The sequence below is a fragment of the Prenolepis imparis genome, unplaced genomic scaffold (genome assembly GCF_030444845.1).
Source record: "Prenolepis imparis isolate NDT839.2.m4 unplaced genomic scaffold, iyPreImpa1.0 SCAF_5, whole genome shotgun sequence".
NCBI classification, from domain to species: domain Eukaryota; kingdom Metazoa; phylum Arthropoda; class Insecta; order Hymenoptera; family Formicidae; genus Prenolepis; species Prenolepis imparis.
In genome coordinates, this window is record NW_028141163.1 from 10,320,523 (window position 1) to 10,342,647 (window position 22,125).

Below are 22,125 nucleotides of genomic sequence, written 5' to 3' on the forward strand. Positions count from 1 at the left end.
ATAGATTCGATATCAAAAACAAAAAAATAAATGTGATTATGAAATTCTGTATATCATACAATGTACAGAATAAAAAAATCGCGCAATGTATTAACAATCCGATATATCGAATATCGCGTATAAAATGGTTATACATTTTTTCATATATTTCAGGCGATGAAATTCTTTTATCAATTTGAAATAAATTTATTTCCCCTCCATTTTCTCTCTCTCTCTCTCTCTCTCTCTCTCTCTCTCTCTCTCTCTCTCGGTTTAAACTGTAATTTTCGACGCGTTGAGACGCCGTTGAACATTATCGCGGCACGTAAACTCATTTTCCCCCAACGGGAAAATCTCTCTCGCGCGAAAGGGCAACGGGGTCGGTCACGTGAGGGAGAGGATCCTCAAGAGGCTCGACCCAACGGCGCTACAATCCCGGCGCGATGCCACGTGCCGCTCGGGGAAGGAGAGCAACGATGAATTTTTGACTTCCCCATAGAAATCTTGGATCCGCGTCACGCCAACCCGACCGAAATCCCTGCTCTCGCCCTTTCTCCTCAACGGTTTATATCTACCTTGCCGATTTGCGGCGGCGAATGCCGGGGCTGTTGAACGAGGGGGGAGGAGGCGAAAGAGACGCGCGTTAGAGCGGATGACTCGAGGGGGAAAGAGGAGGGTGGCAGATGGTGGTGGCTGGTGGTTGCCGGCGACAAGAACGGAGGAGGAAGGGTGAAGGAAGGAAGAGAAAGGACGGAACGGAGGGGTGAAGCGGAGGTTGGCGGCAAATTGAATCTCGCGCAAGACGTGACCGCCCCCGGGAACACCGGGACGCGTCTGTACAGTGAAAATCACGACACGACTCTGCGGCCCACAATACGTATTACCCACGCTTCGTGGAAGTCGTGGCATTAGGCAACGACGTATTTCTCGTCGTCGTACAGACGATGAGATTCCCGACGCGACGTCGAGGGCTCCTTCTCTCTTACTTCGGATTTTCATCTTCCCTGTACGTATGCTCGCGCGTCGAAAGTGAGGCTGATCCCGACGTGATGCACTACGAAAACAATCCCCACGTATAGCAGTTTTCGTTCGCGGGAAACGTTTAAGAGACTGCGATCCCAATTAATTGCATCGCTCTTCGGAAATACTCATTTTACACGGATGCTATCGAATTACAGAGAAGTTCATTAAAAGTACTGCTACTGTACTTTTAATCAGAGATTTTTGGAAGCCGAATTAAAGAGAACGATTTGTTGATGGTTTCGGTATCGCGATACACATCTTTCGAAGAATAATAATTAAAGTTTTTGGGGTGAATAATTAAAGAGAATTATTTTTAAAATATTCTTGACTATTTGGACTTTATATAATTGTTTATTAAGTAGAGGTTATATATAATTCTCTTGTTTACAAGTTAGTTTTTTTCACAATCTTTTTTTTAAAGCCGATATTGTGCATAGAGGGAGATATATTATAGTTCAAAGATGTTTTACACTTACGGCAGATGGAGAAAGTGATAATATTGAACGCGATAGCACTTTCCCTTTTTCTAGGGATATTCTATAACATCTGCTTTATGGGAATTGACGCCTTTGAGCTTTATGATGGCGATTGAAAAAAAAACGGAGACTCCGGAGTATAAAACATATAAAAATCGCTACTTTCCCATGCACGTTATCTATGCTAGATGAAGAAAATGACGTGAGAACAATGACGTGCAACTCGACGCATTATAGACGTCGACGACGTCATCGTCGTGATATCCACCGTGACGTCTGCAACGTTGCGTGACATGAACGAGATTAGTGGGACATGTCGCCGAGTACTCAAATTTTCATCCTTATCGCACCTCGAGGCTTCAATCTTTGGAATTGATAAGAGATTTCAAACGCAACGACAATAAAAGCGTCAGGAACTATTAAATATGACTAATTATTATTATTTTAATGAGTTGATAATAAATAGAGTGAAGCAAAAAAATTATATTAACAATAAAACTCCCTTTATTATCGTAATAATATTATAAAATAAAAAGAGTAATTGCTTAATTAAAATAACATTATAAGTAAAGATTATTTTGTAAATGTATATACTATATGTATTATTATTGAACAAATATTATAATAATTACATTTGAATATATTAAAGTAAATCAATATTCATATGCAAAACGTTAAATTAAAATTTTGTTGCATTTTATGAAATCCAGGTTAATTCTTTTTATACACTATTATATCGTAAAATAATAATGCAATTATGCATTAATAATAATGAAATTATTTTATTTTACAATACGTTTACATAAGTTTTGCCGAAATTATATTGTAAAATTAATTTAACTTTATTTGAGATTCTCTTATCAAAGGATATTTACGATACTTTAACAAAATACGAAAAATATTTAGATTGCTTTGTACGAATTTGATAGATATATCGAATGTCAATCGAATATGTCGAATAAACTTAAAACGAGTTGGATTTACCGTTTACACTGTTTAAATATTCATGAATTAATCGAATTATATCATCGACACACATGGAGAATCTTTCATCCAACATAACTTATATAATCTGTATTATTTTATACGTCACTTTTAAAAATTTCTTTCTAAAAACATAAATATCAGTCGACGTTTCAATTTTTTAATTGGCATATATATTTTTATTTTGCCCAGATTTAATTGATTCTCGGTAATTAATCTTTAGACATATTTACAAAATTTAAGAGATAAATCAAAAGAGTAGCTTCTTATTTACTAACGGATCCTGACATTAATAATAATGGGAGGGGTTTTTTTCGGCAAAATTATTTAATTTGATATTTTTCTTTTAATATCAAAACTTAGCCTTTACTCCAGGATCAATAACATGAAATCTTTTCTAATCTCATTTTTATTTTTAAAAAAATTTTTTTATATATTTTTTAAAATTTTTTTTTTACTTTTTTATATATTATTTTAATTTCTTACAGAGTTTAAAAAATTTTTTTCTTTATTATTTATAATTATTCTCGAGTTCTGTTTAACCTAAACATCTTCAATAGACGGCGTTAACTGATTTTTTTTTAATTTGGTTTTAATTCCAAATCTCCCTTCCCTTGAGAATCCGCCAGTGTTCTTATTTATATGTACGCTACGTACAAGAATTATATTTTGATACGTATTTCCTCATGTATGAACGTCGAATAAATTACATGCCTTCCGGTGACGTCCATCCGAATGAGACAGGGCATACCTGCAACGTGGACGATTTTTCCCCGGATTTTATTAAGCGCGTACCTACCTACGCAATCGGAGCAACTCGTGCGGGTGCGCTGTGGGATTTGCACGTAAAACGTCGGATGCCCCGCGGACCCGACTACGTCCGGATGAATGGAAAATTAAAAACGCCAATCAGGTGGCGGAATCCAGCCTAGAGCAATGCCGTCGGTAGTGTCACTCGAAAGAGACGAAAATAAATTTTTCCTCCTCCCTGCCTATAATCATGCATCGCGTAAATAATAAAACTTGCATAATCGGATCGTTGCTTGTCTGTATCCGCTGCAAAAATGTGCGGATGCGGCATAAGTTTCAGATTAAGTTTTAAAATTGGCGATGGTTTTTAAAAAAAATTATAAATAACAAAATTATATTTTACAATTATATTTTGTAATGAAAATATAACTGCAAAATAAGGTTGATTAAAACTGTTGTATTATTCTAATCAGAAATATGAGTTCTGTCATATTTTTATTTTTGCGTACAATTAATAATTATTATTAATTATAGTATACTTTACTCTTATTGTTAATCAAAATTTAATAATGTATATAAAATATATATAATATATTAATCATGTAATGATTTAATGATATAAAAGAGAAAGAGAAAGAGAAAGAGAATCACATATTTGTCATATGTGAAATTATTGGAATTAAACGATACTCTTATTGTAAAGTTTTCCTTCAGTCTTTCCACTCATTTTATTTAATGATATATTTATATAAACATAAAAATATCATTATACGCTCTACCTTTCACTCGCTTTCTTATTTTAATATGATTATGTGGATACATTTTATAAAAATTAACAAAGCAGACAAAATATGTCAGTTCGCTGTACTTATACCTATTATACGTCCGAATTGAAATAAAAAAATAATGTTTCCGTCGAGACTAATATTAATAAGGATTATTATTAATGCAATTTATAAATCAATTCGCTCATGCAAATTTCATCGGATTCGATCGATAAGCCAATTGCGCGGACTTTATGCATCGGCATGAACGTCTTCTACGCACCTGACGTGCATCGATGTAACTTGCTGGAATATCCGAGGCGAGTGTTTCATATTGAAGGGACCCCCTACTGTTCGTTATCGTGTCCTTCCCTCTGTCCCGCCCACTTATCAAGACTTGCTTAAATGCTGGAACCACCCTTCAATTAAAACGTGCACGCAATACGTCACGCGATCGCCGACCAACACCTCTGTCTAAACTAATTACAAAGCGAGCCTACAAAGTTCCACAAGTTATATACAATCGTGGACATTCTGTTGCATTCTGAATCACTATACAAGGCAAGATTTACGTAGACGATAGATAGGTCAATCTCTCATTATTCTTACGCACGGATTAGTCTTTTAACTTTTATTAGATATTATACTTATTGACAAATAAGTAATTATCTTCAACTACTACTGCCCGTGCGTACGCATATACATACATCTCACAGTTTAAATAATATATATTAGTTACATGAAAATATAATATGACATGTCTAAAAAATGGGAACATATACAATCACGCAGACAGTTTAATAATTAATAACGATCCATCGTGATATATCAAAGTGCTCAGCCGAATGGATTGACACGGCGTGTCAACGTCAATGCATAACATATGTGCATTGATCGCGTAAGATCGATATGGTCTCCGTGTTCTAGTTTCGTCCAGATTAAATCGTACCAATCGCGTTTCTAGGAATATTAATATCACGACCTCTTTCCGTCAGTTTTTTTATCGACTCAAAAATTACTTTGCCATCAATTGCGCAATTGTACAAAATTTCGCCTCACAATTTCTTATACACTTTTATATTCACGATATAATCAAGTCTAAAAGATCCATGATTCTGGCCGATTAAATAGAAACAAAGACAATATAAGAAAATAGAACATAATGCAGAAGAAAAATTGCAAATGATCATATATTCTCGAAGATGTTTTAATTTTTACAAACCAATTACATAAATAAAATCGCAGGCATAAGATAAAATAGATAATTGGTTATTAATGTAAATTTAGGGAGGGCTGAAGACTTTATTTTCAACTTGTACGTTCGCAAATAGTAGAGAGATCACGCGGGGCAGCATACAATCCTTTTATACACAGAATGATAAATAATGCAAAACGCTCCATTTGATTTTACCTGGGATTTACACGAGGAATCGCGGCGAAAGGAGAATACTGGGGCCGCTTTAGTTGCTTGAAACTCGCTAATCTTGTTAGAGAGTAGCGCGCACCGGTGCACCGAGATGCCATTTCTGAAGATTGCAATTCAATACGGCGCTCTCGTCGTGCTGGCATCCGTGCAGTTATCGTTATCGTGACTCACGATATTGTCGAGCCTCTCCTGCGTTATCCAACATATCTTAGGTTTCCCGTGATCATTCGAAACTCCAGTATCATATAAAGAAACGAAATAGTTAATCCACTTCTTTATCGTATACTCCGGCGAAAATATGTACGCCGGCCTTATCGGCCAATTCGGCCAACGCGAATTAAAACATTCAAGACCGATGTGATATAGAGTTATCGTCGAGTCGTTATAACCGCGTCGAGACAGCTGCAATCTCTACCGAATTAAGTGATATTCTATATTAGACGCGAACCCGCAAATCTAATATTTAATATTCAATATTATATATATAATTAATATTTAATATTATAAATCAATTAATATTTAATATTTATATTATAAAAATATTTAAAAATTTAATTTAATATTTAATATTAAAAAAAACTGTTACAGCAAAAACAGAGAGGCTACAAAAAGCAGTCTCGATATATATCCTAAGAAAGAAAAAAATTAAATTCAAATGTATGAATCTATCATTAAAATATTAGTATGATGAAATAAAATTCTTTAAAAAAGTCAGAAAAAAGTATTATACTATAAAACAATTTTCTTTTTTTATATTCTCTAATGATTTGGTAATATTCAGCAATATGCAATTTCGTACGAAAATTTTTGCGAAAGTTTCGAATCTAAAAATCGTGTTACCGTTTTAAAACATTATGCAGATATCGGCGGCGATATTTGCAATTTGATCCAACGAGGTCAAACACGAACATTGCCTCGTCTATTACTCCTTAAAGTGCTCCAAGATCATCCTTAGATATGGACAAGTTGATCACGCTGCGAACGAGAACGTATTCGCGCTCGAGCGGCATTAATTATGCACGCAAGTTGAGCACACAGTTGCATAGAGCGAATCACTCGGTGTTACCGACACCCAGGCTCGCTAATCGCTGGAATAATCTCGTATTTATATCCGGATTAAACATACACAATCGTGGGATCTTGCTCAATCAATCGAGTTCAATCCATTTCAATTTACCGTTTCAACTACAATAACTTCTAACTTGATAAAATATGTCGCATAATGTTATGTACTTAACGAATAAATAAATTCATTAAGTACATAACATTATGCGACATATTTTATACGTTAAAACGTGTGTAATAAATATTCTTTTAGATAAATTATATTTTAAATACTTATTATATACACAATTATTATTATATTCAATTAATATATTACATTTATTTTATGAATTACTAACTCTATTTTTCAAAATTTGTTGAATTTATATACTTTATCATAAATGAGAAATTTTATACGTAATGTTTAATATAATTATTTAGTTTCATCAACGCTATGCGGCCGTGTAATTTTACAAAATTAGTTTACTCACGATTAAAAATTAAACACGCGAAGCATTAATCGTGCGGTTGCAAAAATACTAGTGTTGATCTTTTGTTTTATCGCAATACGTACATCCGATAAATTTATTATCGACAAAAGAATGGTCGGAATTTTTCACGGGACAAGCTGATTGTGTTATCACCACTTACAAAGACCGGACTTATACTGACCTTTCCGACTAGAGAATATATATCTGCCCCGATCCTGTATTTACGATAGCGAATGAAATGGTATTTAAGCTCTGAGACCAGTTATGTGTTTAAAGCTGCACGAACCCCGGGATTAGACAAGGCTGCACCACATAAGGCTACACGCATCGCGTTCTCCGTAAGCTCTCGGCGGCTCCATAAGAAGGCGAGGCAGACGGCACGAAACCCCGGCCATTCATAAGTTAGAGGTTCGGCCGATTAAATCGTCTCTCGCAATTAGAAAAAAAGGAGCACCAGGAGTAGTGCACCTTTTCGGTGCAATACAAAATTCCACGACGTAATGCAGCACAGAAGCCCTCTACGTGTCTTGGCGGTTCACCGGGTATAGTGAACCGACCGGAATCGATTCGTATCCACTGAATTAATTACGCGCCCATTTTCTACCTCGTATTGAAACCCCCCCTTGCGTTCGTCCCCTCCCCCCGCGCTACCATACCATTTCCACGTTCATCGATCCACGGAATCGAGTGCGCGGAAATAAGGAGAACTGACGTCCTTCCTTCGGTCTGAAAGATTACGTGGAAACCAAATGGATGGTACGTCGCGCCAGTTCGGCAATTGGACAATCAATGTCAGATTTGACAAGTTTTCGCAAAATATTAATCGGTATTTAATTTATAATGCCGCTTAAATGATTACGTCGAATTTCAAAAGACGGCGCACTGTGCGACGTTATAGCCCTAAAATATATTCTAATTCGTTATAATATTAAAAGAGAAGGATGTGATTAATTAAAGATGCGCTTAAATATACATATATGTCCTACTAGCCGCAGTGGAGCAAGATTTACAGCAAGTAGAAAATGTCATATATCATTAATAAAACTGATTGTGAGTGCAGAATCTTTTCTGCAAATATAACGACGTATATTTAAGCGTACATAGAACTTATGTACGCTTAAAAATTTTGGACATTACATATTTTACATATATTTCAATTATTTTAATTATATGTATAATTTTTTATTTATGAAACAAAAATATATATATCAATGAGCATATTTTATCCTGAGGAATAATATATATATTTATTAAAAGTGGACTCAATATTCAACTTCTATATATGATTTCATGTTCAACTCCAATAAATAAATAGCATTATATAGCCTATGTCGAAAATAAATGAGCAAAGAAAAAAATATTTTAAAAAATAAATAATATTTTATTCATAGAATGTCTATATAAATGATTCACGGTTTATATTTTCACACAACAATAGACACAATAACGTCATTATTATTAATTTCACACCACGAGTCATAATTTTGGGAAACGTGAGCCGTTAACATAGGCATTGTATCCGCGCCGTTGTCAAAATGGATATAGCAACAGTAGTCGAAAATAATTGAGACACTTGCGCGAGCAAAGATTTGGAGCCCGGCCAAGAGGAGCGAGTAAGCGTCTCCGCGAATGACTCTCATAACGCTCATCGCGCATCGACTTACCGCAATCCAGGGGGATGAGGAGGCAAGGGGTGGAGGAGGGAGGAAGAGCCTTCGAAGCAACACGATCTCTCTAAGCATCACTCGAACCAAAGTTATTTATGGACCTGCATATACGGCGAACGTCGCATCGTCGAAATGCGATAATACCGCCCTGCCGAGCGCGCATCCGCGAATTACTCGGGGTAGAAGGGGGAGGGTCGCTATTTCACCCCCCGTTTCTTGATAGTAACGGACCTAGCTCACCGGGTTATAATAGTAATTCCATTAAATCGCGCGGGCCATTATCCGAACGCATTACATTACTGCAATAATTATACTACGCTCGCTCTTGGATAAATAACGTGTACCATTCATGCGACTAAACAAGCATTGTATATGTATATATCGACCTTATTTATAGGAAATCCAAACATATTAAACATAAAAATAAGACGGGTTTTTTCCCTTCATCTATAGCTAATTGTATTTTTTATTACAATTATAATTAGAGAAAGAGAGAGAAATAAAATATTAGAAAATATATGCAAATTTTTTTCACTGTACATACAATGATAATCAAATATCACGTATTATTGTGGATAATGCTCACATTACAGACAATTATTATAAACAGTGAATTAATATATTTACATTATATAATAATTTTTTCTTCATCGAATATATTATTTTAGAAAAAACGAGAAGCGCATAACTTAAACTCGTACAATATAAATAAAAATAGACACGATAATACTCAAATTTTTTTATATAACTAGAACAACACAAGCGCGCGCTACGCGCGCGTCATTCTTCGATTTTATGTAAAAAAAATGATATTTAAAAAAGAATAATATAAAATTTGTTTAAACTTGATTAATATTTTTTCACAGAAATTAGTTGATTAAAGCATTGATTTGCTAATTAAATTTAAAAATAATATGTTTAAAAATTAAAATAGTAATATGTTGTAAATAATATATTATAATACCTTATTTTCGATTAATATTTTTTGACAGAAATCAGCTGATAACTGTCAAAAATATTAATCGAGTTTAAAGTATTATAAAATATTATTTAAAACATATTATTATTTTAATTTTTATAACATATTGTGTATGTTATAATGCGAAATAATAAGATTATTCTAATATATGTATGTATTTTATTTGTTACAGGTAGCATTGCGATACACAGTGCGATTCACGCGTCGTGTCGGGAGTGCCGTGTAAAGTGTCGCGCGTCGGGAGTGCCGTGTAAAGTTTCGCGTGTCGGGAATGCCGTGTAAAGTGTCGGACAATCGTAATTATTCGTATTTCGCGAGTGTCGTGAGTGCTACGAAGGACCAAGAGAGGAGGAGGAGGCCCGGGGAGGCATCCGGCGACAGCGGTGCAACGACAGAGGTATGCAAAATAAAAACATTTTTTCTAAACTGCATTGTTTATGATATATTCGACACACACATATATATATACACACACACAGATATACATAATTTGAATATTTTGTTTTCAGATCAATATGCTGTGTACTACAATTTCGCTATTGTACGGTGTATCGGTGAGTGAGAAATTATTTATTCTATAACATTTTTATAGCGGTAATGGGGCGTGTATAATAATGTTGAAAATATTAAAATACTAATATATTTTAAATATGTTATAATATTTTATCCGCGATTAATATTTTTTGACAGAAATCAGCTGATAATTGTCAAAAATATTAATCAAATTTAAAATATTATAACATTTTTAAACTTATTACGTTATTAAACTGGAGAAATTTTAGACAAATTCAGAGAAATCTCCTGAAAAATCAGATAGATAAAAATAATTAGAGTAATAGAGAGTTATAGACGCGAGCATTATATAAGTAGCATGGAAGAGAGATGGAAATATGAGATGCTAGGCGAATCATATTTTCGTGGCATAGGTAGCAACCGCGGTAATTAGAGCGCCGGCTTCAAATAAGATTACATAGTTCCGACGGAACGTTATCGGTCGGTCGTTGCTTTAAACTTTCAGCATATACGGCAGATACAAGCAGCCGGTACCAAGCGCCATAATTATGAAACGCATATGCAACTGATCTCTCAGAACAACGAGATTTGCGAAATCAAGCTCGGAAATGCGTGGCGAGTACCGCTACCGTATTTGTACCGAATAAAATGATATGGTGGTAGAATAGTATCGTAGCAAAAGAGCACATTAACTTCTAATTCGGATGCTTAATTAACAAAGCATGTACGTTCACTGTGTTTTAACGAGATTTTTTTTGCACATGGAAAAAAATAAAGTGTATATATTAACGTATAATTTATTATACGGACGTTTCTCTGACAGAATAGTGGTATGAAATTTTTAATAAGCACAGGAGAGGAAGAGAATAATATAGGTCAAAAAAGAGAAATTAAAGAAGGAAATTTCAAATTTTTTAATAAAATTCTATAAGATTAATATTTATTTAATATCACACACACACACACATAATAAATAATAATATCCCTCTGTCTCTCGAAGTAGGAAAAATATTGTTTCGCCGTAATATCTTAGCCTTGTCGCTGATAGGTACATATATAAATGTAGATTTAGATTATCAGAATAGTATTCTTTTAAAATAGAATCAGGGTATTAATACTAATAAGTAATGATTTCAGTTTTATAAATATAGCAAACAATCTCATGAATCTTCAATGAAATATTTACTGATCTTCAGTGAAATTTGAAATTTTGTAACTCTACTTTAATTAATGACATTTTCCCTGATTCAGTTTAAAAGAGTATAATGCGTGATGTAAATATGGATTATCGATGTTATCTGACGAATATGAAATCTAGGAAAAATCAGTCTCCCGCGCATAGTTAATCGTACGTACTTTATGAAGGCCGCTATGCGCCTCTAATCTGCACAAATACACTTAAGAGGTTGCCGTAAATATGGTGGGAGCTAACCATAAACTCTGACCATGGGATTACGGATTCATGGACTCATGGGTTTACGGCTTCACTTAACTCTCCCTCAGTGGTAGAGCGCGTGAGGCTTTATAGTTACTTTAGATTTATAGTGTGTATTCGTCCTAAGTCTCTCAGTAGTTAGTAGGAACGAGGTGTTCTAACAAGGTGTCCTACTGGTGCTGACTGGTGGAGAAACAACTGTTAATGTATTATGGTTAAAATTAATATGAATGAAAATAGATGAATTAATAGGCAAACTAAACAATGATGGGAATAAAAAATTAAAATATTAATATCACTATATATATGTAAAATGGCTTATATTTTCCTGGCAGATATAATATGCTATATTAAATGTTTAAACAAAATATTTTGTTCAATTTTTTGATATCTCTCGTTACAAGCACAGCTAGATGCTTGTTGAATTTTACAAGCAATAATTAATCAACGTCAGATAATTATCAACTGACATGCGACAAAATAATTTTGATAATTATTCTAGTAGAACAATTTCCAAATTAAATTTGATCATTCATCTACATACACGAATTTACATTTATAAAACTTTGGCCGGTTTCATCAATATTGACACATTCTTCGTTATAAATTAATTAATTTTTTTTATTGTATTCTAAAAAGGGGAACGAAAGGTCAGTTAAATCGAGATTAATGTACATTTGTAAAGCTACAGCTCTTGAATTTGTTTTTAGCTTAATTTTGCACGCGCTGTGTTGTGGGATGGAGATTCAAGGCCGCCGCGGTCGTTTCTTATTAACGCGCAAGAGACGCCTTCTCCATCTGCCTCCATTTACATTTGCAGTTACAAAGAAAGCTACTCCGAGGCAAATAAAACGCGTCATACCTGACCTATCGTCCGGTTTACTACTCCGGTTTTAGGTAGGCAGTAAAGTGCGGAGAGCTTTTTTCGTGGAGCCTTTCTCTCTCGTCTCTCGTTGCCCTTTCGCCGCGTTTAGTGACGCTGATGGAAGGTTCGTTACATACGATAAATCCGACCCGCGCGACGTATGATGCGGAATTATGTGCAAACTCGCCTCGGCATCGAGATCGCCTGTCACAACTAATAACGAGAAATGACGTGTATTCGGGCCATAAACGTCGATCGATCGGTTTTACTGACGCGCCTCTACTACGTATCTAGTATCTATTCAACGATATTTCCTACCGATCATCATCGTCAACCGATTTCCACGGCCATCACTGAAAAAGATAGCGTATCATCACAACGTGAAACCCAGCGCGCGCTGGCTAATAACGCCTGAGGGGTCTTTTTTAGCCATTGCAAAAATCCATCGATCATGTCTGCGACACATGTTTGTAACCCGACGCGTATATGCGTTCCCAATTATGCGCGAAACTAAACTAGCCGAAGTTATTCGAATGTGTCTCCGATCGAGTTCGAGGACTCGGCCGTCTTTCCTTTCAAACATTCATCGCGTAACCTTTTTTTTTATCGTCGAATCTATAGATCGGAAGAATTGTCGGCAACTTCAAAGAAAGTTCTAACCGAGTCAACGTCCACATCGAGATCAGTAGGCGAGAGATAATAAGGTAAAATGACAAGCGCGCACGTTCGACCTGTAAACCGGGTCAGGTAATTGTAACTCAGACTATAAGTCTGTCTGGCGTCCGTTCCAACGAGACTTACGTGGCCTAAGCTCGGTTGTATCGATGCGGAGTTCAAGGGCGTATTTGCATTTCCTTGAAACTTCCATCCAGCTTGGTTGCCGACGCGAATCAATTTCAAACCCGTCACTTCGAGACGCTGGCTTAAGTTATCGATCGGATAGCTTTGACGGGAAAGAGGGAAAGCGAATATGAGCTAAAGAGAAAGTTACAAAGAAAGAAAGAGAGAGAGAGATGGGGTGAGAGGGTGAAAGAAGAGACAACCCTGGATTGCTCATATAACCGCCTTTTAGGGAGGCAATAGTACCCGTCAAGGGATTTGTAGCGACGGCGGTCGACGTAGAATAGGAACGTAACAAACACATCAAACAAGCAATACCAATAAGACCGAAATTTATTGATCCGTACACATCGTTATGGTACGTCGAGCTGTTATTGGCAGCTTTACGACAATAGTTAAATCTTAGGAACCCTGAAATTGTAGGTTAACAAGATTGCACCGATAGAGAGATCATTTTGCATTAAATTGTTAAAAAAGTTCGGTATATCGAGAATCGAGATTGATTAGAATTAATCAGAAAACAACATTAATCGCATAAATATGAAAACTGTATCAATAAATTAATTTCTCGGATATTAAATGATATATTTTTTTTATTAAGAACGTCGCATTATATCTCATAGTGAAAAAATGTTATTATTTCGATAAATATTTTTGTAAGTTTTATATTTCAAAAAGATCATGTATGAAAATGTTTCTTTATATAGTAAGACAAGTAAGAGAATGAAGTAGTTCTTGTCGTGATAAGAGCTGTGACGGTACGTAGTGTGAGTGAAGACTTGCATAAACTGATTAGATAACAACTTGCATTGAGACTATTTGCGTGCAAAAGCCATTTACTGATTTGTTATTATCATGTTAACTGCACTTTGAAACGTAAAAATATTAAGAACAATTGTGCGAATAGTATTGAAAATATTTCTTTGTCTATTCTGTATATTTTGTTACAATACGCAGCATTCCAAGAGCACATATTTTTTTCTATATTTAACTTCTACTTGCAATGTAAAATTTAAAATAGATTGAAATATTCTACCTTGAAAATAACAAAAAAAAATTTTAATCTCAAAATTTCTCCCATTTCTTGAAGATTTATTTTTACTCTTACGAAATCGATTTATTCGGAAATATTTAAGAAAATAATTTATTTTCAATTATAATATGTGTCTCGATTAGATAATGTTTGCCTGTCAAATCCAATAAGTTTCTACGACGACTTACCAGTATAACAACAGAAACGACGAAAGTCGGAATAGCAATGAGCTGAATTGTCGTACTTGCTCCAAGAATCTGATTCGCTTTTCATAAAGCCGGCATCAGAGCACGACGCATTCGTTAATTGCCAGCAACAGGTGACGTCGGCCGTATTCACGTTGACACTTTAGTCGGTCACACACGGAATATATCGGATACACACGCGCATTCATACACGTATATATATAGTAGTAAGCACGTCGTTTACTTTGTTAAAAACAACGTGGATTACGTACGTGCGATACACTTGAAAACACACTTCGGAGCGATTTCTGCGTCGACTAGAGATTCTTCAAAGCCATCCGCGCACTGCGTGAGAGAGGCCGCGACTAACATAACCACCGAAGAGAGCGAATATTCGCCGGCGCAACGCGGTCGTCGCGATATCAAGTCACTCTCGGATTCTGAATTCACTGATGAATTTTACTATTTCATCTGGATTACATCCTTAATAGCCCTTTGGATTCATTAGCGACACGTGTGACGCGGCCAATCACATCGTCGAGTTTATCACGATGGCTTTATTACGTCGATGAACACTACTCAGGGTCGATCCCCTTCGGTTTATCCGCGGACAGAAGTGTAGTCGTCTTTGAAAACTTTACAAGCACGAGCTTTCATGCCGACGATGCGTGTCCACCCCCGTATAAAGTATCGCGCGCGCAAATACACACATACGTACATCAGCTGACACTGACATTCATGCATCAGCTGATCGCCCCGCGGCGTTTAGGAGCAAATCGTGCGAAGTGTAATGGGATAAATGGCCCCAAGGAACCGTAGGAGACGTAAAATATTGACGTGGACGAGCGAGTGAAATAAGGTGAACTGTTCAGTCCAGTTCAGTCCACGGCGAGACACTATCACGCCATGGCCGTATACATGTGTCTGTTTCTCCGCGCGTGATGCAAGTCTATCCCTCCTCCACATTTCACGCTTCTCCGCTATGGTACCGCAATATCATCCGTCTCTCTTTCTCTTTCTCTCTCTTTTTCTATTCATTTCGTCGTCTCCCTCGCTTACAAAGCACCAAGGACAACGAAGGACAACATTTTCATGTTTCTGCCTCTTATATTCGTTATCGGTTTGTATAATGAATTGTACGAACGCAAGAAGAACAGAGTAAGAAGGACAGAAGGAAAAAGAAAGAGGCAAAAATAGACGTAGACGATATGACTATACTCAATGATTGGTTGGTGAAGGTGATGCTGTTGGTATATACGCATTTTAGGAATGGAATATATAATAATATATACAGAGAATATAGTACGAGAATAATAATAATCTTTCTTGTATATTACATGGATATCTTTGTAGCTGCTCCTATTAAAATTATTGCATAATTTATCGTACACTTGTTTACGTTCCCACTTTGTCCAACGCACATATTCACGTGTTAGCCTAATTATAATATATAACAAAAAGCGTAACAATGGACAGAGATTAATGGTATAGTATGAATATTTTAATCGTGCATACGATATCGCGTTGCTTTAACAATAAATGAAGCACGACAAACGTGAATAACATGAAGGAGCAGTCTGATGGAGAAAGGCTGCTTTATACATTTAATTTCGCGTATGAAATAAACAACAATCCGCATTAACTGCGAGAGAATGCACACACAAGAATATCGACAGTTCCATCAATCCATACATAGCCCAGCTATATCGCTCGCTTCCTTTGCAAGAGTCGTGCAAATGTGTTCAAAAGGTTCAGGATATTCAAATTAATCCATCGACAGCAGCCGAAGCAAGGAGAGGATTTTACGTCATCAGCGCGGCTTAAAGTGGCGCACTCGTGAAACATATAGCGAGCGCAAGATAACGGGAGCAATGTTTCTTGCATCAGGGGAACGTATTGAGGGGGTGGGTTTTAATTTAAGACCGTACAGGCGAAGTAGTCTCGCCGGCTGAGCTCTTTTTATCCGGAATAAATTAACTTGTCAAATAAATAACCTTATCCTGCCGACTGGCTAGTCCTGCCGCCTAATTGGTATTATCCTCCCGCGTTACATTGTCTCGTGCTATTAACGGGGGCCACTTTTATCTGCTCGAGCGACCACCCCCCGTCTCCCTCTTCCTCCTCCTCCATCTCGTACGAACAACTTGGCGAGATTCGTTACCGGTCGACCGCGTTGCGGGTATTCTACTGCAAGGTAATTAAAATTGTTGTTACTTTCTAATTGCACGAGTGTACGCGGATTTTTTTTCCTGAGAAAAATAGAGGGTTTTCGCTTCTTTCGTACAGCTTATGTTTAAATTTTATGTAAAATTTTGGACAAAGATGTAAATACAGAAAAGTTTATATAAAGTGTGTACGCTAAAGTGTGTACGCATGTTATTAATTATTCTACAAAATAATGCTGAGAAAAGATTTTTTATAATTTCATGTGAAGCATTTTTCCTATTTCTCTGAAATGTAAAGTTGATATGGTCACATAGAATATCATTTTTTAACGATGGTATTTTTTTTTAATGCAGTCTTAAATGTGTGCACTATTAAAGAACGAATAAACTTGAAATATTTAATTTACATTTTCTCAATATTTAAATCTCGACTTTCGAATCCAATTTTTGAAAGGGTTTCTGAAATATAGAATTTTCTTGTAATAGATAATTTGTGATATAATTGTGATGCTAAATATCTTCAGCATCAAAATTTCCCTGTACGCTCGGATACCTCTGCTTCTTAGGTTACCAATAAAGACAGCTCCTATTAATTTTAATTTACGTATCTTTCAGAAAGAAAGAAAGAGAGAGAGAGAGAGAGGAACTAAATTCGAATACTGCTAGCAGGCTAAGTTTTCCCAGAGGTACTTTGTTAGAGATAAGAGGCTTCTTTGCAAACAAGTTTTTGCCATTCGCTGCAATGAATTTTTCTTAAGTTTAAATGGCCGCTATAAAAAAGAATAATATTTGCCGGTGGAATTTCCTGCTAATTACGTTAAAAGTGTCATTTACTTGATACTAGGATATTTACAACAATTAAATATAATAAGAAGAAGTTTACCGCCCCATTAGACGATAATTATATAATTAAAAAACGTAGAAAAGTATTATTGAAAGCAGTTATTAAACATTTGGTCGGGTCATACATTATACATTATCTCTCTCTTCAGGGATATATACATTTTCTTAATAATTTATAGTTTCCTTCTCTTTCTTAAAAACTGAATATCTTATTCTCTCCATCGTCAAAATATCTTTTCAAATTTTATAAAATTATTGCAACATTCTTAATTTTTTAATTTTATAAATTAAATTTAAATTAAATTATAATTTAGACTAAAATTTTTGTTACATTTTTATTTTATTTTGATATTTTTGTTCTGTTTTATGTTTTTTTTTTTTCATATATTAACATGTAAATATATGAAAAAAAAAAAACATAAAACAGAACAAAAATATCAAAATAAAATAAAAATGTAACAAAAATTTGAATGCATATGAAAACTATGTATCGAATATTTCTGGTCGTTTTAATGTTATATTTTAAGCGACAAGGTCGTATGCGTAATAAAAATCGCGAAATGCGATATAGAGTGCCAAAAAAGAGTCTCGAGCATAAAACGAGCGTCTGACAATAGTACGGCCAATAATAACAATTGCCGATTTTTCAGCCCGCAATGCGACCGACAGAGATATCCGTTGGGGCTATTTTACGACGATAAATTTTCAGAAACGCGATAAAGCGCGCCGTTCCGACGGTCGGATTCCATTTGCCGCCAGCAATTTAATTTTTTGCCCATTCTTCCTCGGGGGCGCATGAGAAGATCGGAAGAATATCAGAAGTGCTTGTGGCGTATCATAATGTTGAAACACGAAATCCCGCGGCTCTCTTAAGGGTTAACGATAGGCGAGCATCGTCAAATAACCTTACCACCTCCTCCCCGTTCTCGAACTCGCAGAGAAAAGGGTCTTTACGTCTCCCGTTTGCGATACGATTACTCCGAGTTAATTTGCAAGAAGGGATTAACTCGGCCGATTAAACGTACCGTCTCTCTATTCGCGGAGAATCGCTGAGATATATGTTGCTAATCGCGAAGGAACGAAATCTTCGTTCGTATAATATTTGGAGAAGCTAATTATTAATACTTTGTGCTCACAGAATGTAGCCTAGATTGCATATTAAAAATCATCAAATTTAATAATCACATGTGAATTTATATCATACTCAAACTTATTTCGTAAAGCTATTAGAATTCTATTATCAAATGATAATCGTTTATGAAAGATATAAAAATTGATATTAAGTAATTGATAGAAAACATTGGCAATTTAAAAATTTTTATGATTTTATCGAAATTGACACAACAGTTTTTGCGAAATCAAAGTCATTTATAGATAGTATCTAATTAAGTTCTTATAAATATCGCAATATTATATTTTCAATACTTGAAGATTAAAATAATATTATACATATATTTACTTTAATAGATAAAGACTTATCTATTAATCTTTTAACAATCGCAAGCAGTATTAGTATAATATATTTACATTACTTTTGCAATTAGTAAAATGTTTACTGTTGTATTAATTAATATTTGTTTATGTAATTTTATTTATTATTTTGACCGAATTTATATGTACTGAGCTCTGGAAATTCTTGTGTTATCAAACATATTTCGAATATTATTCATACTTTAATCAGTTGAAATACCGATAAAATAAATAAAAATAAATGAGAACGTAAAGAGAGAAAATATACACGTTATAACAGAGAAACACATGAAAAATATAATTCGAAAACTCAGAAGGAAAATATATAAAAGGACAATATATAATTACAAATTCATACATGTATTTGCTGTTTAATATAAAATACCGATAATTGATGCAATCATATTAATTAGAAATTTTCAGATATAGTTATTGATCGCAATGATCATTATGTGAAACACAAGTTCTTTTTCTCATGTATAATCCTAATGAAATCCACATACATACATACCTGTGGTCAGTTAATTAAAAGTCGAAATGTATAGAAAGTGGATATTATTTGACATTACTTAATCATACAAAGGTACACGTGCTCGGAAGCATCGCTAACACACTGGCATTAATTAACTTCAGAACGTATTACATGAATCATGTACCTCTGGTATCTCGCTATCGTGTGCGCGATACAAATTTAATTTAATTATAATGTATATATAATTAAATATTCGCGTAACAACGTTCGCGCAATAATCGGGATGTATTGAAACGCGTTACTAATTGCCATTTAAATTGCATGTATGTAGCGACGTCACGACAACGATATATACGAGAGTGCGCAATGATGCGAGAACGCTCGAAATCGATGGCAAAGAGTAAAAAAGGGGGCCCAAGTAGAGAGTACAGCTGCACTCGGGCGAAACCGGATGAAATCTCCCTTGCGACCTTCTCTCGCAAAAATAAATTCTTTTTTTTCTTTTTTCGACCGCTTGCCAGTTGAACAATGATAACTTTTGCGGTTATCGCCACGCAAGGCGAGAGAAAAAAGAAGAGAGATGCGGACGTTCTGGTTGTGCAACGTATAGTATATCTACAGAATGTCGAGAAAGTGTTCAGAAATTTCAAGGGAATATCCTATTTAAAGTAACAAAAATGCATTACGGCCGATTTTATAAATCTTCCTCAAGAATAGTGAATATACAGGTTATTTCTGACAGCTGGGGCGGAATACTGCTGTTTTGTAAGGGAGAAGGTAGAAAAAAATAATAGAGAAAAATATTGCATGACATATTGAGGACTAACTTCCTATAACATTACTTTTGTTTCATATGCAACAATGCACCTGCTCGTTGCAATTGCACTTTATTTTTTAAATGTAGTTATACTTTTTTTAATAAATCAATTCTTTTCATTATTCTGCATATAAAAAAAGTACAATCATTTTAAAAAAAGGTTTGCATCTGCAACAAAAGTGGTGTTATAGGAAGTTAGTCCTCAGTACTGCAATATTTTCTTTTATCATTTTTTTCTATCTTTACTTATAAAATAACATTACTCTAGTTGTCAGAAATATCTTGTATATGTATTAATCGTGAAGATACTTTTTTTATCTAATTGTAAGAAGGAATTCGAAATGAAATAAAGGTTCCTATTTTTTGAAATAAGAAATATAAAAAAAGCCTAAAATATCTATTACAATTACGATTTCAAAAATATCACAGACTCATCTCGCAGATTAATATCTTGATATTTTATAGAGAGTATTTTCCTTTGTCTTATTATTCAGCTATAAAGTCTTGCGTTACTTTTACGACCGCGTCATGTTCCCGAGCGTCATGTCCTCTCTCTCTCTCCATGCTATTGGTTTTAAATCCTATTTTTCAACCTCGTGTAGATATATTTTTTCCAATACGTCGTGCAAACTGCCGGAACGAGGGCGCTTATAATAAGAGGCGATCGCGGCGAAAGGTTTATTGCGCGTCGTAAATCGTGGGGCGACTGATTGTCGCGCGTTTCTAGCCGTTACTCTCGCGGGAAATTCGCGGAGAGAGAGAAAGAGAGAGAGATGCGTTTGCCGACAGGAATTTCGGGATAAAATAAAAGGGACGCTCTCTCTAGGTTTAGCGCGAATGAATTGACTTCGACTTTGCCGGCCCATTGTTCCGCTCGTCGGTCGCGAGTGTCGCGAAAGTTATCGCGTCGAACACCGGTGATTCGGCGGCGAAAGATCGCCCGGGTGCGACGGTGACGTTGATTCAGTGCAAATGGAGCGCTCCAATTTCGCTACTTGGAATTAACAAGTAGAAAAAGCGTTAATAAACGTTCCGTAGCGAGAATATATGTCTCGCGCGCGGTTTCGCCACGACTAGAAATATTGCGTCGACCGGAACGCGGTCACCATTTTTGCGGTGAAAGAACTCGCTTTAAACGCGAGATCTCTCCTTGACGTTCCAGAATTGCGTCTCTGTTTCGTATTAGTGTCTTTATTTTTGCTCGCGTAAATTTTCTTTATTAGATTTTTTTTGCAAATAATATTTATGTCGCGCTCGACGAGATGGTGACAGAAATTTTTCTCACAATATTCAATGCTTATATCAGGTTCTAACAATATTATTTTGCTACTTAATTTTAATTTATTATGCCGTTGGAACAGAATGAAATTAGACAAACTTTTTTCTCATATAAGTATGTTACTTTTTCATATACTACTCGTTGTAGTTTCATTCGATAAAGTCAGTTGTATCAGCTAGGATCTCGTCTTGACGTTCTAGAATTGTGTCTCTGTTTCGTAGTGTTTTTCTCATTATTTTCTACTCATATATTTTCTTTATATTATGTTGCACTCGAGACATAGTAACAAAAGTTTTTCTTACAATATACAACGTTTATATCAGGGGTTTCAACAATATTATTTTATTACTTAATTTTAACTTATTGTTTATATCGTTGATAAAACGAAACTAAAGACAAACTTCCTTCTCATATAAGTTTTTTTTTATATACTCGTGACAAATTAATTTTTATCAATAATTTTATTGAAAAACTATCTTCTATTCTTTCAGCTTCTCCAATTGAATTAACAGTGCATCTGAAAAATTTCTTTGTCATATCCCGATTTAATTATCGCGAGTTTCCTACTTTGCTCAGTATCATCCGGGAAGGGGTGGATGGCTTTTTCGTTATATAATATACATAT

The 22,125-nt window shown here is 35.1% G+C and overlaps 1 protein-coding gene and 1 long non-coding RNA gene across 2 annotated transcripts in view; one reads left to right on the plus strand and one right to left on the minus strand.

Moving 5' to 3' along the window:
* Positions 1-9,963, plus strand: part of LOC145936304 (uncharacterized) — a 40,821-nt gene extending 30,858 nt beyond the window's left edge. The window contains exon 4 of the long non-coding RNA XR_014425365.1: positions 9,756-9,963. This is a non-coding gene — a long non-coding RNA (uncharacterized LOC145936304). The remainder of the gene's footprint in view (positions 1-9,755) is intronic.
* LOC145936301 (uncharacterized) overlaps positions 1-15,404 on the minus strand; it is a 137,377-nt gene extending 121,973 nt beyond the window's left edge. Inside the window, exon 1 of the mRNA XM_083038388.1 lies at positions 14,458-15,404. The gene's annotated coding sequence lies outside the window, so the exon portion shown is untranslated. The remainder of the gene's footprint in view (positions 1-14,457) is intronic.
* Between the last annotated feature and the right edge of the window lie 6,721 nt (positions 15,405-22,125).